Source organism: Tachypleus tridentatus, chromosome 2 (assembly GCF_004210375.1).
Source record: "Tachypleus tridentatus isolate NWPU-2018 chromosome 2, ASM421037v1, whole genome shotgun sequence".
Taxonomy (NCBI): domain Eukaryota; kingdom Metazoa; phylum Arthropoda; class Merostomata; order Xiphosura; family Limulidae; genus Tachypleus; species Tachypleus tridentatus.
The window spans coordinates 145750798-145766672 of record NC_134826.1 but is presented as its reverse complement, the minus strand read 5'-3'; the positions used below and the strand labels follow the sequence as shown (position 1 = coordinate 145766672).

Sequence of the window (15875 nt, the reverse complement as noted above, 5' to 3'; positions counted from 1 at the left end):
GTATGTGGGTATCTATCTATATATATATATACATAGTGTGTATGTGGGTATCCATCTATATATCTGTACATAGGTGTGTAAGTGGGTATCTATCATATATCTATACATAGGTTTGTATGTGGGTATCCATCTATGTATCTATGCATAGGTGTGTATGTGGGCATCTATCTATGTATCTATGCATAGGTGTGTATGTGGGTATCCATCCATGTATATATGCATAGGTGTGTATGTGGGCATCTATCTATATATCTACACAGGTGTGTATGTGGGCATCTATCTATATATCCATACATAGGTGTGTGTATGTGGGTATCTATCTATATATCCATACATAGGTGTGTATGTGGGCATCTATCTATATATCCATGCATAGGTGTGTATGTGGGCATCTATCTATATATCTATGCATAGGTGTGTATGTGGGTATCTATCCATGTATCCATACATAGGTGTGTATGTGGGTATCTATCTATGTATCTATACATAGGTGTGTATGTGGTATTCATCTATTGCATCTATACATAGGTGTGTATGTGGGTATCTATCCATGTATCCATACATAGGGTGTGTATGTGGGCATCTATCTATGTATCTATGCATAGGTATGTATATGGTATCTATCTATGTATCTATACATAGGTGTGTATCTATCTATATATCTGTACATAGGTGTGTATCTATCTATATATCTGTACATAGGTGTGTATGTGGGTATCTATCTATGTATCTATACATAGGTGTGTGTATCTATCTCATATATCGGTAAATAGGTGTGTATCTATCTATATATCCGTACATAGGTGTGTATGTATCTATTTATCTGTACATAGGTGTGTATGTGGGCATCTTCTATGCATCTATACATAAGTGTGTATGTGGGTATCTCATCTATATATCCTGTACATAGGTGTGTATGTGGGTATCTATCTATGCATCTATACATAGGTGTGTATGTGGGTATCTATCTATTTACCTGTACATAGGTGTGTGTGTGGTATCTATCTCATGTATCTATACATAGGTGTGTATGTGGGTATCCATCTATATATCCCTACATAGGTGTGTATGTGGGTATCTATCTATTTATCCGTACATAGGTGTGTATGTGGGTATCTATCTATATATATCCTACATAGGTGTGTATGTGGGTATCTATCTATTTATCTGTACATAGGTGTGTATGTGGGTATCTATTTATTTATCAGTACATAGGTGTGTATGTGGGTATCTATTTATTTATCTGTACATAGGTGTGTATGTGGGTATCTATCTATGTATCTATACATAGATGTGTATGTGGGTATCTATCTATATATCTCATACATAGGTTTGTATGTGGGTATCTATCTATGTATCTATGCATAGGTGTGTATGTGGGCATCTATCCATGAATCCATGCACAGGTGTGTATGTGGGTATCTATCTATGTATATATACATAGGTGTGTATGTGGGTATCTATCTATATATCTGTACATAGGTGTGTATGTGGGTATCTATCTATATATCTATACATAGGTGTGTATGTGGGTATCTATTTATTTATCTGTACATAGGTGTGTATGTGGGTATCTATCTATATATCTATGCATAGGTGTGTATGTGGGTATTCATCTCATGTATCTATAAACAGGTGTGTATGTGGGTATCTATCTATGTATCTATACATAGGTGTGTATGTGGGTATCTATCTATGTATCTATACATAGGTGTGTATGTGGGTATCTATCTATTTATCTGTACATAGGTGTGTATGTGGGTATCTATCTATGTATCTATACATAGGTGTGTATCTATCTATATATCCGTACATAGGTGTGTATGTGGGTATCCATCTATGTATCTATACATATATTGTGTATCCATTCATATATCGGTAAATAGGTGTGTATCTGTATTATCTATATATATCCGTACATAGGTGTGTATCTATCTATTTATCTGTACATAGGTGTGTATGTGGGCATCTTCTATGTATCTATACATAAGTGTGTATGTGGGTATCTATCTATATATATCTGTACATAGGTGTGTATGTGGGTATCTATCTATATATCTGTACATAGGTGTGTATGTGGGTATCTATCTATATATCTGTACATAGGTGTGTATGTGGGTATCTATCTATATATCTATACATAGGTGTGTATGTGGGTATCTATCTATTTATCTGTACATAGGTGTGTATGTGGGTATCTATCTATGTATCCATACATAGGTGTGTATGTGGGTATCTATCTATATATCTCTACATAGGTGTGTATGTGGTATCTATCTATTTATCTGTACATAGGTGTGTATGTGGGTATCTATCTATATATCTCTACATAGGTGTGTATGTGGGTATCTATCTATTTATCTGTACATAGGTGTGTATGTGGGTATCTTTCTATATATCTGTACATAGGTGTGTATGTGGGTATCTATCTATGTATCTATACATAGGTGTGTATGTGGGTATCTATCTATGTATCTATACATAGGTGTGTATGTGGGTATCTATCTATATATCTGTACATAGGTGTGTATGTGGGTATCTTTCTATATATCTGTACATAGGTGTGTATGTGGGTATCTATCTATGTATCTATACATAGGTGTGTATGTGGGTATCTATCTATTTATCTGTACATAAGTGTGTATGTGGGTATCTATCTATTTATCTGTACATAGGTGTGTATGTGGGCATCTATCTATTTATCTGTACATAGGTGTGTATGTGGGTATCTATCTATATATCTGTACATAGGTGTGTATGTGGGTATCTATCTATGTATCCATACATAGGTGTGTATGTGGGTATCTATCTATCTATATATCCATACATAGGTGTGTATGTGGGTATCTATCTATGTATCTATACATAGGTGTGTATATGTGGTATCTATCCATATATCCGTACATAGGTGTATGTGTGGTATCTATCTATGTATCTATACATAGGTGTGTATGTGGGTATCTATCTATATATATATATACATAGGTGTGTATGTGGGTATCTATCTATATATCCGTACATAGGTGTGTATGTGGGTATCCATCCATATATATCTATACATAGGTTTGTATGTGGGTATCTATCTATGTATCCATGCATAGGTGTGTATGTGGGTATCTATCTATGTATCTATGCATAGGTGTGTATGTGGGTATCTATCTATATGTATCTATACATAGGGTGTGTATGTGGGTATCTATCTATGCTATATACATAGGTGTGTATGTGGGTATCTATCTATTTATCTTATACATAGGTGTGTATGTGGGTATCTATCTATCCATATCTCTACATAGGTGTGTATGTGGGTATCTATCTATATATCTATGCATAGGTTTGTATGTGGGTATCTATCTATGTATCCATGCATAGGTGTGTATGTGGGCATCTATCCATATATCCGTACATAGGTGTGTATGTGGCATCTATCTATATATCCATACATAGGTTTGTATGTGGCATCTATCCATATATCTATGCATAGGTGTGTATGTGGGTATCTATCCATGCATCTATGCATAGGTGTGTATGTGGGTATCTATCCATGTATCCATACATAGGTGTATGTGGGTATTCATCTATGTATATATACATAGGTGTGTATGTGGGCATCTATCCATTTATCCGTACATGGGTGTGTATGTGGGCATCTATCCATATATCTCTACATAGGTGTGTATGTGGGCATTCATCTATTTATCCGTACATAGGTGTGTATGTGGGTATCTATCTATATATCTATGCATAGGTGTGTATGTGGGTATCCATCTATGTATCTGCACATAGGTGTGTATGTGGGTATCTATCTATGTATCCATACATAGGTGTGTATGTGGGTATCTATCTATGCATCTATACATGGGTGTGTATGTGGTATCTATCTATGTATCTATACATAGTGTGTATGTGGGTATCTATCTATGTATCTATACATACAGGTGTGTATGTGGGTATCTATCCATATATCCATGCATAGGTTTGTAGGGTGGGCATCTATCCATGCATCTATATCCATGGGTGTGTATGTGGGTATCTATCCTATATATCTGTACATAGGTGTGTATGTGGGTATCTATCTATGTATCTATACATAGGTGTGTATGTGGGTATCTATCCATATATCTGTACATAGGTGTGTATGTGGTATCTATCATGTATCCATACATAGGTGTGTATGTGGGTATCTATCATATATATACATAGGTGTGTATGTGGGTATCTATCTATATATCTGTACATAGGTGTGTATGTGGGTATCTCATCTATATATCCATACATGGGTTTGTATGTGGCATCCATCTATGTATCCATGCATAGGTGTGTATGTGGGTATCTATCCATGTATCTATGCATAGGTGTGTATGTGGGTATCTATCTATGTATATACATAGGTGTGTATGTGGGTATCCATCTATATATCCGTACATAGGTGTGTATGTGGGTATCTATCTATATATCTATACATAGGTTTGTATGTGGGTATCTATCTATATATCTACATAGGTAGGTGTATGTGGGTATCTATCCATATATCCATGCATAGGTTTGTATGTGGGCATCTATCTATATATCTATGCATAGGTGTGTATGTGGGCATCCATCCATGTATCCATACATAGGTGTGTATGTGGGCATCTATCTATGTATCCATACATAGGTGTGTATGTAGGGCATCCATCTATGTATCTATACATAGGTGTGTATGTGGGTATCCATCCATGTATCTATACATAGGTGTGTGTATGTGGGTATCTATCTATGCATCTATGCATAGGTGTGTATGTGGGTATCTATCTATGTATCTATGCATAGGTGTGTATGTGGGTATCTATCTATGTATCTATAGATAGGTGTATGTGTGGTATCTATCTCATGTATCTATAGATAGTGTGTGTATGTGGGTATCTATCTATTTATCTGTACATAGGTGTGTATGTGGGTATCTTCTATGTATCTATACATTAGTGTGTAGGTGGGTATCTATCTATATATCTCTACATAGGTGTGTATGTGGGTATCTATCATTTATCTGTACATAGGTGTGTATGTGGGTATCTATCTATATATCCCTACATAGGTGTGTATGTGGGTATCTATCTATTTATCTGTACATAGGTGTGTATGTGGGTATCTTTCTATATATCCGTACATAGGTGTGTATATGGGTATCTATCTATGTATCTGTACATGGGTGTGTATCCATCTCATATATCTGTACATAGGTGTGTATGTGGGTATCTATCTATGTATCTATACATAAGTGTGTATCTATCTATATATCGGTACATAGGTGTGTATCTATCTATATATCTGTACATAGGTGTGTATCTATCTATTTATCATCGTACATAGGTGTGTATGTGGGTATCTCTTCTATGTATCTATACATAAGTGTGTATGTGGGTATCTATCTATGTATCTGTACATAGGTGTGTATGTGGGTATCTATCTATGTATCTATGCATAGGTGTATGTAGGTATCTATCTATATATCTATATAGGTGTGTATGGGTATCTATCTATGTATCTATGCATAGGTGTGTATGTGGGTATCTATCTATGTATCTATAGATAGTGTGTGTATGTGGTATCTATCTATGTATCTATAGATAGGTGTGTATGTGGGTATCTATCATCTATTTATCCGTACATAGGTGTGTATGTGGGTATCTTTCTATGTATCTATACATTGGTGGGTATGTGGGTATCTATCTATATATCCCCACATAGGTGTGTATGTGGGCATTCATCATATATCTCTACATAGGTGTGTATGTGGGTATCTATCTATTTATCTGTACATAGGTGTGTATGTGGGTATCTATCTATATATATCTCTACATAGGTGTGTATGTGGGTATCTATCTATGTATCTATACATAGGTGTGTATGTGGGTATCTATCTATGTATAGGTGTGTATGGGTATCTATCCATGCATCCATACATAGGTGTGTATGTGGCATTCATCTATTTATCCGTACATAGGTGTGTATGTGGGTATCTATCTCATACATCCATGCATAGGTGTGTAAGTGGGCATCTATCTATGTATCTATGCATAGGTGTGTATGTGGTATTCATCCATGTATCTATACATAGGGTGTGTATGTGGGTATTCATCTATATATCTACATAGGTGTGTATGTGGGTATCTATCCATGTATCCATACATGGTGTGTATGTGGGTATTCATCTATGTATCTATACATAGGTGTGTATGTGGGTATCTATCTATGTATCTATAGATAGGTGTGTATGTGGGTATCTATCTATGTATCATATAGATAGGTGTGTATGTGGGCATCTATCTATTTATCCGTACATAGGTGTGTATGTGGGTATCTCTCTATGTATCCTATACATTGGGTGGGTATGTGGGTATCTATCCATATCCTCACATAGGTGTGTATGTGGGTATCTCATCCATATATCCCACATAGGTGTGTATGTGGGTATCTATTCATTTATCTGTACATAGGTGTATGTGGGCATTCATCCATATCTCTACATAGGTGTGTATGTGGGTATCTATCCATGTATCCATACATAGGTGTGTATGTGGGTATCCATCTATATATCCATACATAGGTGGTGTATGTGGGCATTCATCCATGCTATCCATGCATAGGCCTTGTATGTGGGTATTCATCTATGTATCCATGCATAGGTGTCTATGTGGGTATCTATCTATGTATCATCCATGCATAGGTGTGTATGTATATCTATTCATGTATATATACATAGGTGTGTATGTGGGCATCTATCTATATATCCGTACATAGGTGTGTATGTGGGTATCTATCTATATATCATATACATAGGTTTGTATGTGGGCATCTATCCATATATCCATACATAGTGTATGTGGGTATCTATTCATATATCCATGCATAGGTGTATGTGGGTATCTATCTATATATCTGCATAGGTGTGTATGCATGGGTATCTATCTATGCATCTATACACAGGGTGTGTATGGGTATCTATCATGTATCCATACATAGGTGTGTATGTGGGCATTCATCCATGTATCCATACATAGGTGTGTGTATGTGGGCATCTATCCATGCATCCATACATAGGTGTGTATGTGGGTATCCATCTGTGCATCTATGCGTAGGTATGTATGTGGGCATCCATCCATGTATCATATACATAGGTGCGTATCCATCTATATATCCAGTACATAGTGTGTATGTGGGCATTCATCCATGTATCCATACACAAGTGTAGCATTCATCCATATATCGGTAAATAGGTGTGCATCTATCGATATCCATCTCGTACATAGGTGTATGTGGGCATCTATCTATTTATCCGTACATAGGTGTGTGTGGGCATCTATCTCATGTATCTATACATAAGTGTATGTGGGTATCTATCTATATATCTGTACATAGGTGTATGTATGTATCTATCTATGCATCTATACATAGGTGTGTATGTGGGCATCTATCTATTTATCTGTACATAGGTGTGTATGTGGTATCTATTCATATCTATACATAGGTGTGTATCTATTATCCATGTATCTATACATAGGTGTGTATGTGGGCATCTATCCATATATCTCATACATAGGTGTGTATGTGGTATCTATCTATTTATCCGTACATAGGTGTGTATGTGGGTATCTATCTATATATCTGTACATAGGTGTGTATGTGGCATTCATTCATTTATCCTCCGCACATAGGTGCGTATGTGGGTATCTATTTATTTATCAGCACATAGGTAGTGTATGTGGGTATCTATTCATTTATCCATACATAGGTGTGTATGTGGGTATCTATCTATGCATCTATACATAGATGTGTATGTGGGTATTCATCTATATATCCATACATAGGTTTGTATGTGGGTATCTCATCCATGTATCCATGCATAGGTGTGTATGTGGGTATCTATCTATGAATCCATGCACAGGTGTGTATGTGGGTATCCATCTATGTATATATACATAGGTGTGTATGTGGGCATCTATCCATATATCCGTACATAGGTGTGTATGTGGGCATCTATCTTATATATCTATACATAGGTGTGTATGTGGGCATTCATCCATTTATCCATACATAGGTGTGTGTATGTGGGCATTTATCTACATATCTATGCATAGGTTTGTAATGTGGGCATCTATCCATGTATCCATAAATAGGTGTGTATGTGGCATTCATCTGTATTCATACATAGGTGTGTATGTGGGTATTCATTCATGTATCCATACATAGGTGTGTATGTGGGCATCCATTCATGTATCTATGCATAGGTGTGTATGTGGGTATCTATCCATGTATCTATACATAGGTGTGTATGTGGCATCATCTATATATCTCTACATAGGTGTGTATGTGGGTATCTATCTATATATCTGTACATAGGGTGTATATGGGTATTCATCTATGTATCCGTACATAGGTGTATCTATCTATATATCCGTACATAGGTGTGTATGTGGGTATCCATCCATGTATCTATACATAAGTGTGTATCTATCTATATATCGGTAAATAGGTGTGTGTCCATCTATATATCCGTACATAGGTGTGTATCTATTCATTTATCTGTACATAGGTGTGTATGTGGGTATCTTTCATGCATCCATATACATAAGTGTGTATGTGGTATCTATCTATGTATCCGCACATAGGTGTGTATGTGGGCATCTATCTATGTATCTATACATAGGTGTGTATGTGGGTATTCATCTATGTATCTGCACATAGGTGTGTATGTGGGTATCTATCTATGTATCTGCACATACAGGTGTATGTGGGTATCTATCTATGCATCTCATACATAGGTGTGTATGTGGGTATCTATCCATTTATCCTGAACATAGGGTGTATGTGGGTATCCATCTATGCATCCATACATAGGTGTGTATGTGGGTATCTATCTATTTATCTGTACATAAGTGTATGTGGGTATCTATCTATTTATCCGTACATAGGTGTGTATGTGGGTATCCATCCATTTATCCGTACATAGGTGTGTATGTGGGCATCCTTCTATATATCCGTACATAGGTGTATGTGTGGTATCCATCTACGCATCTATACATAGTGTGTATGTGGGCATCCATCTATATATCCGTACATAGGTGTGTATGTGGGCATCCATCCATGCATATCCATACATAGGTGTGTATGTGGGTATCCATTCATGTATCTGTACATAGGTGTGTATGGGCATTCATCTATATATCCTCTACATAGGTGTGTATGTGGGCATCTATCTATGTATCTATACATAGGTGTATATGTGGGCATTCATTCATATATATATACATAGGTGTGTATGTGGGCATCTATCTATATATCTATACATAGGTGTGTATGTGGGCATCTATCTATACATCTATACATAGGTGTGTATGTGGGTATTCATCCATGCATCTGCATAGGTGTGTATGTGGGCATCCATCCATGCATCTGGCGCAGGTGTGTATGCGGGCATCTATCTATGTATCCATACATAGGTGTGTATGTGGGCATTCATCCATGCATATATACATAGGTGTGTATGTGGTATCTATTCATTTATCCGTACATAGGTGTGTATGTGGGTATCCATCCGTTTATCCATACATAGGTGTGTATGTGGGTATCCATCCATTTATCCGCACATAGGTGTATGTGGGCATTTATCCATATATCCATGCATAGGTGTGTATGTGTGGCATCCATCGCTGCATCCATGCATAGGGTGCATGCGTGGGCATCTATCCATGTATCCATAAACAGGTGCGTATGTGTAAGTATTCATCCATGTATCCATACATAGGTGTGTATGTGGGTATCTATCCATGTATCCATACATAGGTGTGTATGTGGGCATCCATCCATACATCCATGCATAGGTCTTGTATGTGGCATCTATCCATGCATCCATGCATAGGTGTATGTGGCATCCATCTATGTATCTATATACATAGGTGTGTATGTGGGTATCTATCCATGCATCTATACATAGGTGGTGTATGTGGGGTATCTATCCATGTATCCATACATAGGTGTGTATGTGGGTATTCATCCATGCATCCATACATAGGTGTGTATGTGGGTCTATCTATGTGCATCCATGCATAGGTATGTATGTGGGTATTCATCCATGTATCTATGCATAGGTGTGTATGTGGGTATCCATCTATGCATCCATAGATAGGTGTGTATGTGGGTATCTATCCATGCATCCATAGATAGGTGTGTATGTGGGTATCTATCTATTTATCCGTACATAGGTGTGTATGTGGGTATCTTCTATGTATCCATACATTGGTTGTGTATGTGGGCATTCATCTATATATCCCATACATAGGTGTGTATGTGGGCATCTATCCATTTATCCGTACATAGGTGTGTATGTGGGTATCTATCTCATATATCTCTACATAGGTGTGTATGTGGTATCTATCCATTTATCTGTACATAGGTGTGTGTATGTGGGTATCTAATCTATATATCTGTACATAGGTGTGTATGTGGGTATCTATCTATGTATCCATACATAGGTGTGTATCCATCTATATATCCGTACATAGTGTGTATGTGGGTATCTATCTATGTATCTATACATAAGTGTGTAATCTATCTATATATCGGTAAATAGGTGTGTATCCATCTATATATCCGTACATAGGTGTGTATCTATCTATTTATCTGTACATAGGTGTGTATGTGGGTATCTATCCATTTATCTGTACATAAGTGTGTATGTGGGCATCTATCTATTTATCCGTACATAGGTGTGTATGTGGGTATCTATCTATTTATCTGTACATAGGTGTGTATGTGGGTATCTTCTATATATCTGTACATAGGTGTGTATGTGGGTATTCATCTATGTATCTATACATAGTGTGTATGTGGCATCTATCTATATATATCTGTACATAGGTGTGTATGTGGGTATCTCATCTATGTATCTATACATAGGTGTGTATGTGGGTATCTATCCATATATCTGTACATAGGTGTGTATGTGGTATCTATCTATGTATCTATACATAGGTGTGTATGTGGGTATCTATCTATATATATATACATAGGTGTGTATGTGGGTATCCATCTATATATCTCACATAGGTGTGTATGTGGGCATCTATCTATTTATCCGTACATTAGGTGTGTATGTGGGTATCTATCTATATATCCGTACATAGGTGTGTATGTGGGCATCATCTATGTATCCGTACATAGGGTGTGTATTCATCTATATATCCGTACATAGGGTGTGTATGTGGCATCCATCTATGTATCTATAGATAGGTGTGTATGTGGGTATCTATCTATTTATCCGTACATAGGTGTGTATGTGGGCATCCATCTATATATATCTATGCATAGGTGTGTATGTAGGTATTTATCTATATATCTATGCATGGGTTTGTAGGCGGGTATCTATCTATATATCATATATAGGTATGTGGGTATCTATCTATGTATCTATGCATAGGTGTGTATGTGGGTATCTATCTATGTATCTATAGATAGGTGTGTATATGGGTATCTATCTATGTATCTATAGATAGGTGTGTGTGGGTATCTATCCATTTATCTATACATAGGTGTGTATGTGGGTATCTTCTATGTATCTATACATTGGTGGGTATGTGGGTATCTATCTATATATATCTACATAGGTGTGTATGTGGGTATCTATCTATATATCTCTACATAGGTGTGTATGTGGGCATCTATCTATTTATCCGTACATAGGTGTGTATGTGGGTATTCATCTCATATATCTCTACATATGGTGTGTATGTGGCATTCATCTGTGCATAGGTGTGTATGTGGGTATCTATCTCATGTATCTATAGATAGTGTGTATGTGGTATCTATCTATTTATCTGTACATAGGTGTGTATGTGGGTATCTATCCATATATCCATGCATAGGTTTGTAAGTGGGTATCTATCTATATATATCTATGCATAGGTGTGTAAGTGGCATCTATCTATGTATCTATGCATAGGTGTGTATGTGGGTATCTATCTATGTATCTATACATAGGTGTGTATGTGGTATCTATCTATATATCCATACATAGGTGTGTATGTGGGTATCTATCTATGTATCTATGCATAGGTGTGTATGTGGGTATTCATTCATGTATCTATAGATAGGTGTGTATGTGGGTATCTATCTCATGTATCTATACATAGGTGTGTATGTGGGTATCTATCATGCATCTATACATAGGTGTGTATGTGGTATCTATCTATACTATCTGTACACTTAGTGTGTATGTGGGTATCTCATCTTCATGTATCTACACATAGGTGGGTATGTGGGCATCTATCCATATATCTCTCACATAGGTGTGTATGTGGCATCTATCTATATATCTCTACATAGGTGTGTATGTGGGCATCCATCTCATTTATCCGTACATAGGTGTGTATGTGGGCATCATCTCTATATATCTGTACATAGGTGTATGCGGGTATTCATTCATGTATCCACATAGGTGTGTATGTGGTATCTATCTATACATCCATATACATAGGTTTGTATGTGGGTATCTATCTGCATGTATCCATGCATAGGTGTGTATGTGGGTATCTATCATGCATATATACATAGGTGTATGTGGTATCTATCTATATATCCGTACATAGGTGTGTATGTGGCATTCATTCATATATTCATATACATAGGTTTGTATGTGGGTATCTATCTATATATCCATACATAGGTGTATGTGGCATCTATCTATATATCTATGCATAGGTTTGTAAGTGGGTATTCATCATATATCTGCATGCATAGGTGTGTATGGGGTATTCATCTATGCATCCATAAATAGGTGTGTATGTGGGTATCCATCCATGTATTCATAAATAGTGTGTATGTGGGCATCTATCTATGTATCCATACATAGGTGTGTATGTGGGTATCTATCCATGTATCCATACATAGGTGTGTATGTGGGCATCTATCTATGTATCTATACATAGGTGTATGTGGGCATCTATCTATGTATCCATGCGTAGGTATGTATATGGTATCTATCTCATGTATCTATACATAGGTGTGTATCTATCCATATATCCGTACATAGGTGTGTATGTGGGCATTCATCTCATGTATCTATACATAGTGTGTATCCATCTATATATATCGGTAAATAGGTGTGTATCTATCGTATATATCTGTACATAGGTGTATGTGTATCTATCCATGTATCCGTACATAGGTGTGTATGTGGTATCTTTCATGTATCCATACATAGGTGTGTATGTAGGTATCTATCCATGTATCTGTACATAGGTGTGTATGTGGGTATCTATCATAAGTATGTATCTTTCATACATATTGGTGTGTATGTGGGTATCTATCTATATATCCTGTACATAGGTGTGTATGTGGGTATCTATCCATGTATCTACATACATAGGTGTGTATGTGGGTATTCATCTATATATCTCACATAGGTGTGTATGTGGGTATCCATCTATTTATCCGTACATAGGTGTGTATGTGGGTATCTATCTATTATATCATGCACATTAGGTGTGTATGTGGGTATCATTTATTTATCTGTACATAGGTGTGTATGTGGGCATCTATTTATATATCTAATACATAGGTGTGTATGTAGGTATCCATCTATTTATCTGGTACATAGATGTGTATGTGGGTATTCATCTATGTATCTATACATAGGTGTGTATGTGGGTATCCATCTCATGTATCTATGCATAGGTGTGTATGTGGGCATTCATCTATGTATCGGTATGCATAGGTGTGTATGTGGTATCCATCTATGTATCTATACATAGGTGTGTATGTGGCATCTATCTCATGTATTCTTACATAGGTGTGTATGTGGGTATCTATCTCATATATCCATACATAGGTGTGTATGTGGGTATTCATCTATGTATCCATACATAGGTGTATGTGGGCATTATCCATGCATCTATACATGAGTGTGTATGTGGGTATCCATGTATGTATCCATACATAGGTGTGTATGTGGCATCCATCCATGTATACTGTACATAGGTGTGTATGTGGCATCTATCTATTTATCCAGTACATAGGTGTGTATGTGGGCATCCATCTATTTATCTGGTACATAGGTGCGTATGTGGGTATCATTTATCCGTACATAGGTGTATGTGGGCATATCATCTACATCTAGGGTGTGTATGTAAGGGTATCTATCCATGTAATCCATAACATAGGTGGGTCCATCCATGTAGCATACATAGGTGTATGGCATCCATCCATACATCATGGGTGTGTATGTGGGTATTCATCCATATATCATGCATAGGCCTGTAAGTGGGTATCCATCCATGCTTAATTCATGCATAGGTGTGTATGTGGGTAATCCATCCATGTCATCCATAAATAGGTGTGTATGTGGCATCTATCTACGTATCCATATATAGGTGTGTATGTGGGCATTCATTCATGTATCCATACATAGGTGTGTATGTGGTGTCTATCTGTGTATCCATGCATAGGCATGTATGTGGGCATCTCATCTATATGCATATGCATGGTGTGTATGTGGCATTCATCTATGTATTCATAGATAGGTAGTAGCGTAATGGCATTCATTCATGTATCTATAGATAGGTGTGTATGTGGGCATTCATCTCATTTATCCGTACATAGGTGTGTATGTGGGTATCTTTCATATGTATCCATACATTGGTGTGTAGGTGGGTATCCATCTATATATCTCTACATAGTGGTGTATGTGGGCAGGTCCATCTATTTATCCGTAACATAGGTGTGTATGTGGGCATCTATCCATATATCTGTACATGGGGTGTGTATGTGGGCATTCATTCATTTATCCGTACATAGGTGTGTATGTGGGCATCTTCTCATATATCCAAAACATAGGTGTGTATATGGGTATCTATCTATGTATCTGCACATAGGTGTGTATCTCTATCCATATCTCCATCTATGTACATAGGGCGTGTATGTGGGTATTCATTCATGCATCCATGCACAGGTATAGTATGTGGGCATCCATCCATGTATCTATACATGGTGTGTATGTGGGCATCTATCCATGTATCTGTAGATAGGTGTGTATCAATGGCATTCATTCATGTATCTATAGATAGGTATTGTATGTGGGCATCTATCCATTTATCTGTACATAGGTGTGTATGTGGGTATCTTTCTATGTATCTATACATAAGTGTGTACTAATGGGTATTCATCTATATGTATCTAGACATAGGTGTGTATGTGGAATTGTATCTATCTATGCATCTACTTACATAGGTGTGTATGTGGGCATCTATCTCATGCATCCAGACATAGGTGTGTATGTGGGTATTCATTCATGTATCCATACATAGGTGTGTGTGTGGCATTCATCTATTTATCCGTACATAAGTGTATGTGGGTATCCATTCATTTATCCGTACATAGGTGTGTATGTGGGTATCCATCTATTTATCCGTACATGGAGGTGTGTATGTGGGTACTATCTATCTATATATATGTGTACATCTAGGAATTTATTGTATGTGGGTATCTATCTAATATCTCTATACATACCTAATTATTGGTATGTAGGTATCTATCCATATATCTGTACATAGTGTGTATGTGGGTATCTATCACATATATCTATACATGGAGTTTGTATGTGGTATCTATCATATATCTATACATAGGTGTGTATGTGGCATCTATCTATGTATCTATACATAGGTGTGTATGTGGAGTATCTAACCATATATCCGTACATAGGTGTGTATGTGGGTATCTATCCATGTATCCATACATAGGTGGTATTGGGTGTATGGCATATTCTATCCATATATCTACACATAGGTGTGTGTATGTGGTAACTCTATCTATGCATATCTATGCATAGGTGTGTATGT

The 15875-nt window shown here is 36.7% G+C and overlaps 1 protein-coding gene across 3 annotated transcripts in view; it reads left to right on the top strand.

Annotated features, from left to right (window-relative positions):
- The window catches only part of LOC143245306 (uncharacterized), a 355844-nt gene that overhangs the window by 20108 nt on the left and 319861 nt on the right, over positions 1 to 15875 (top strand). The window lies entirely within an intron of this gene.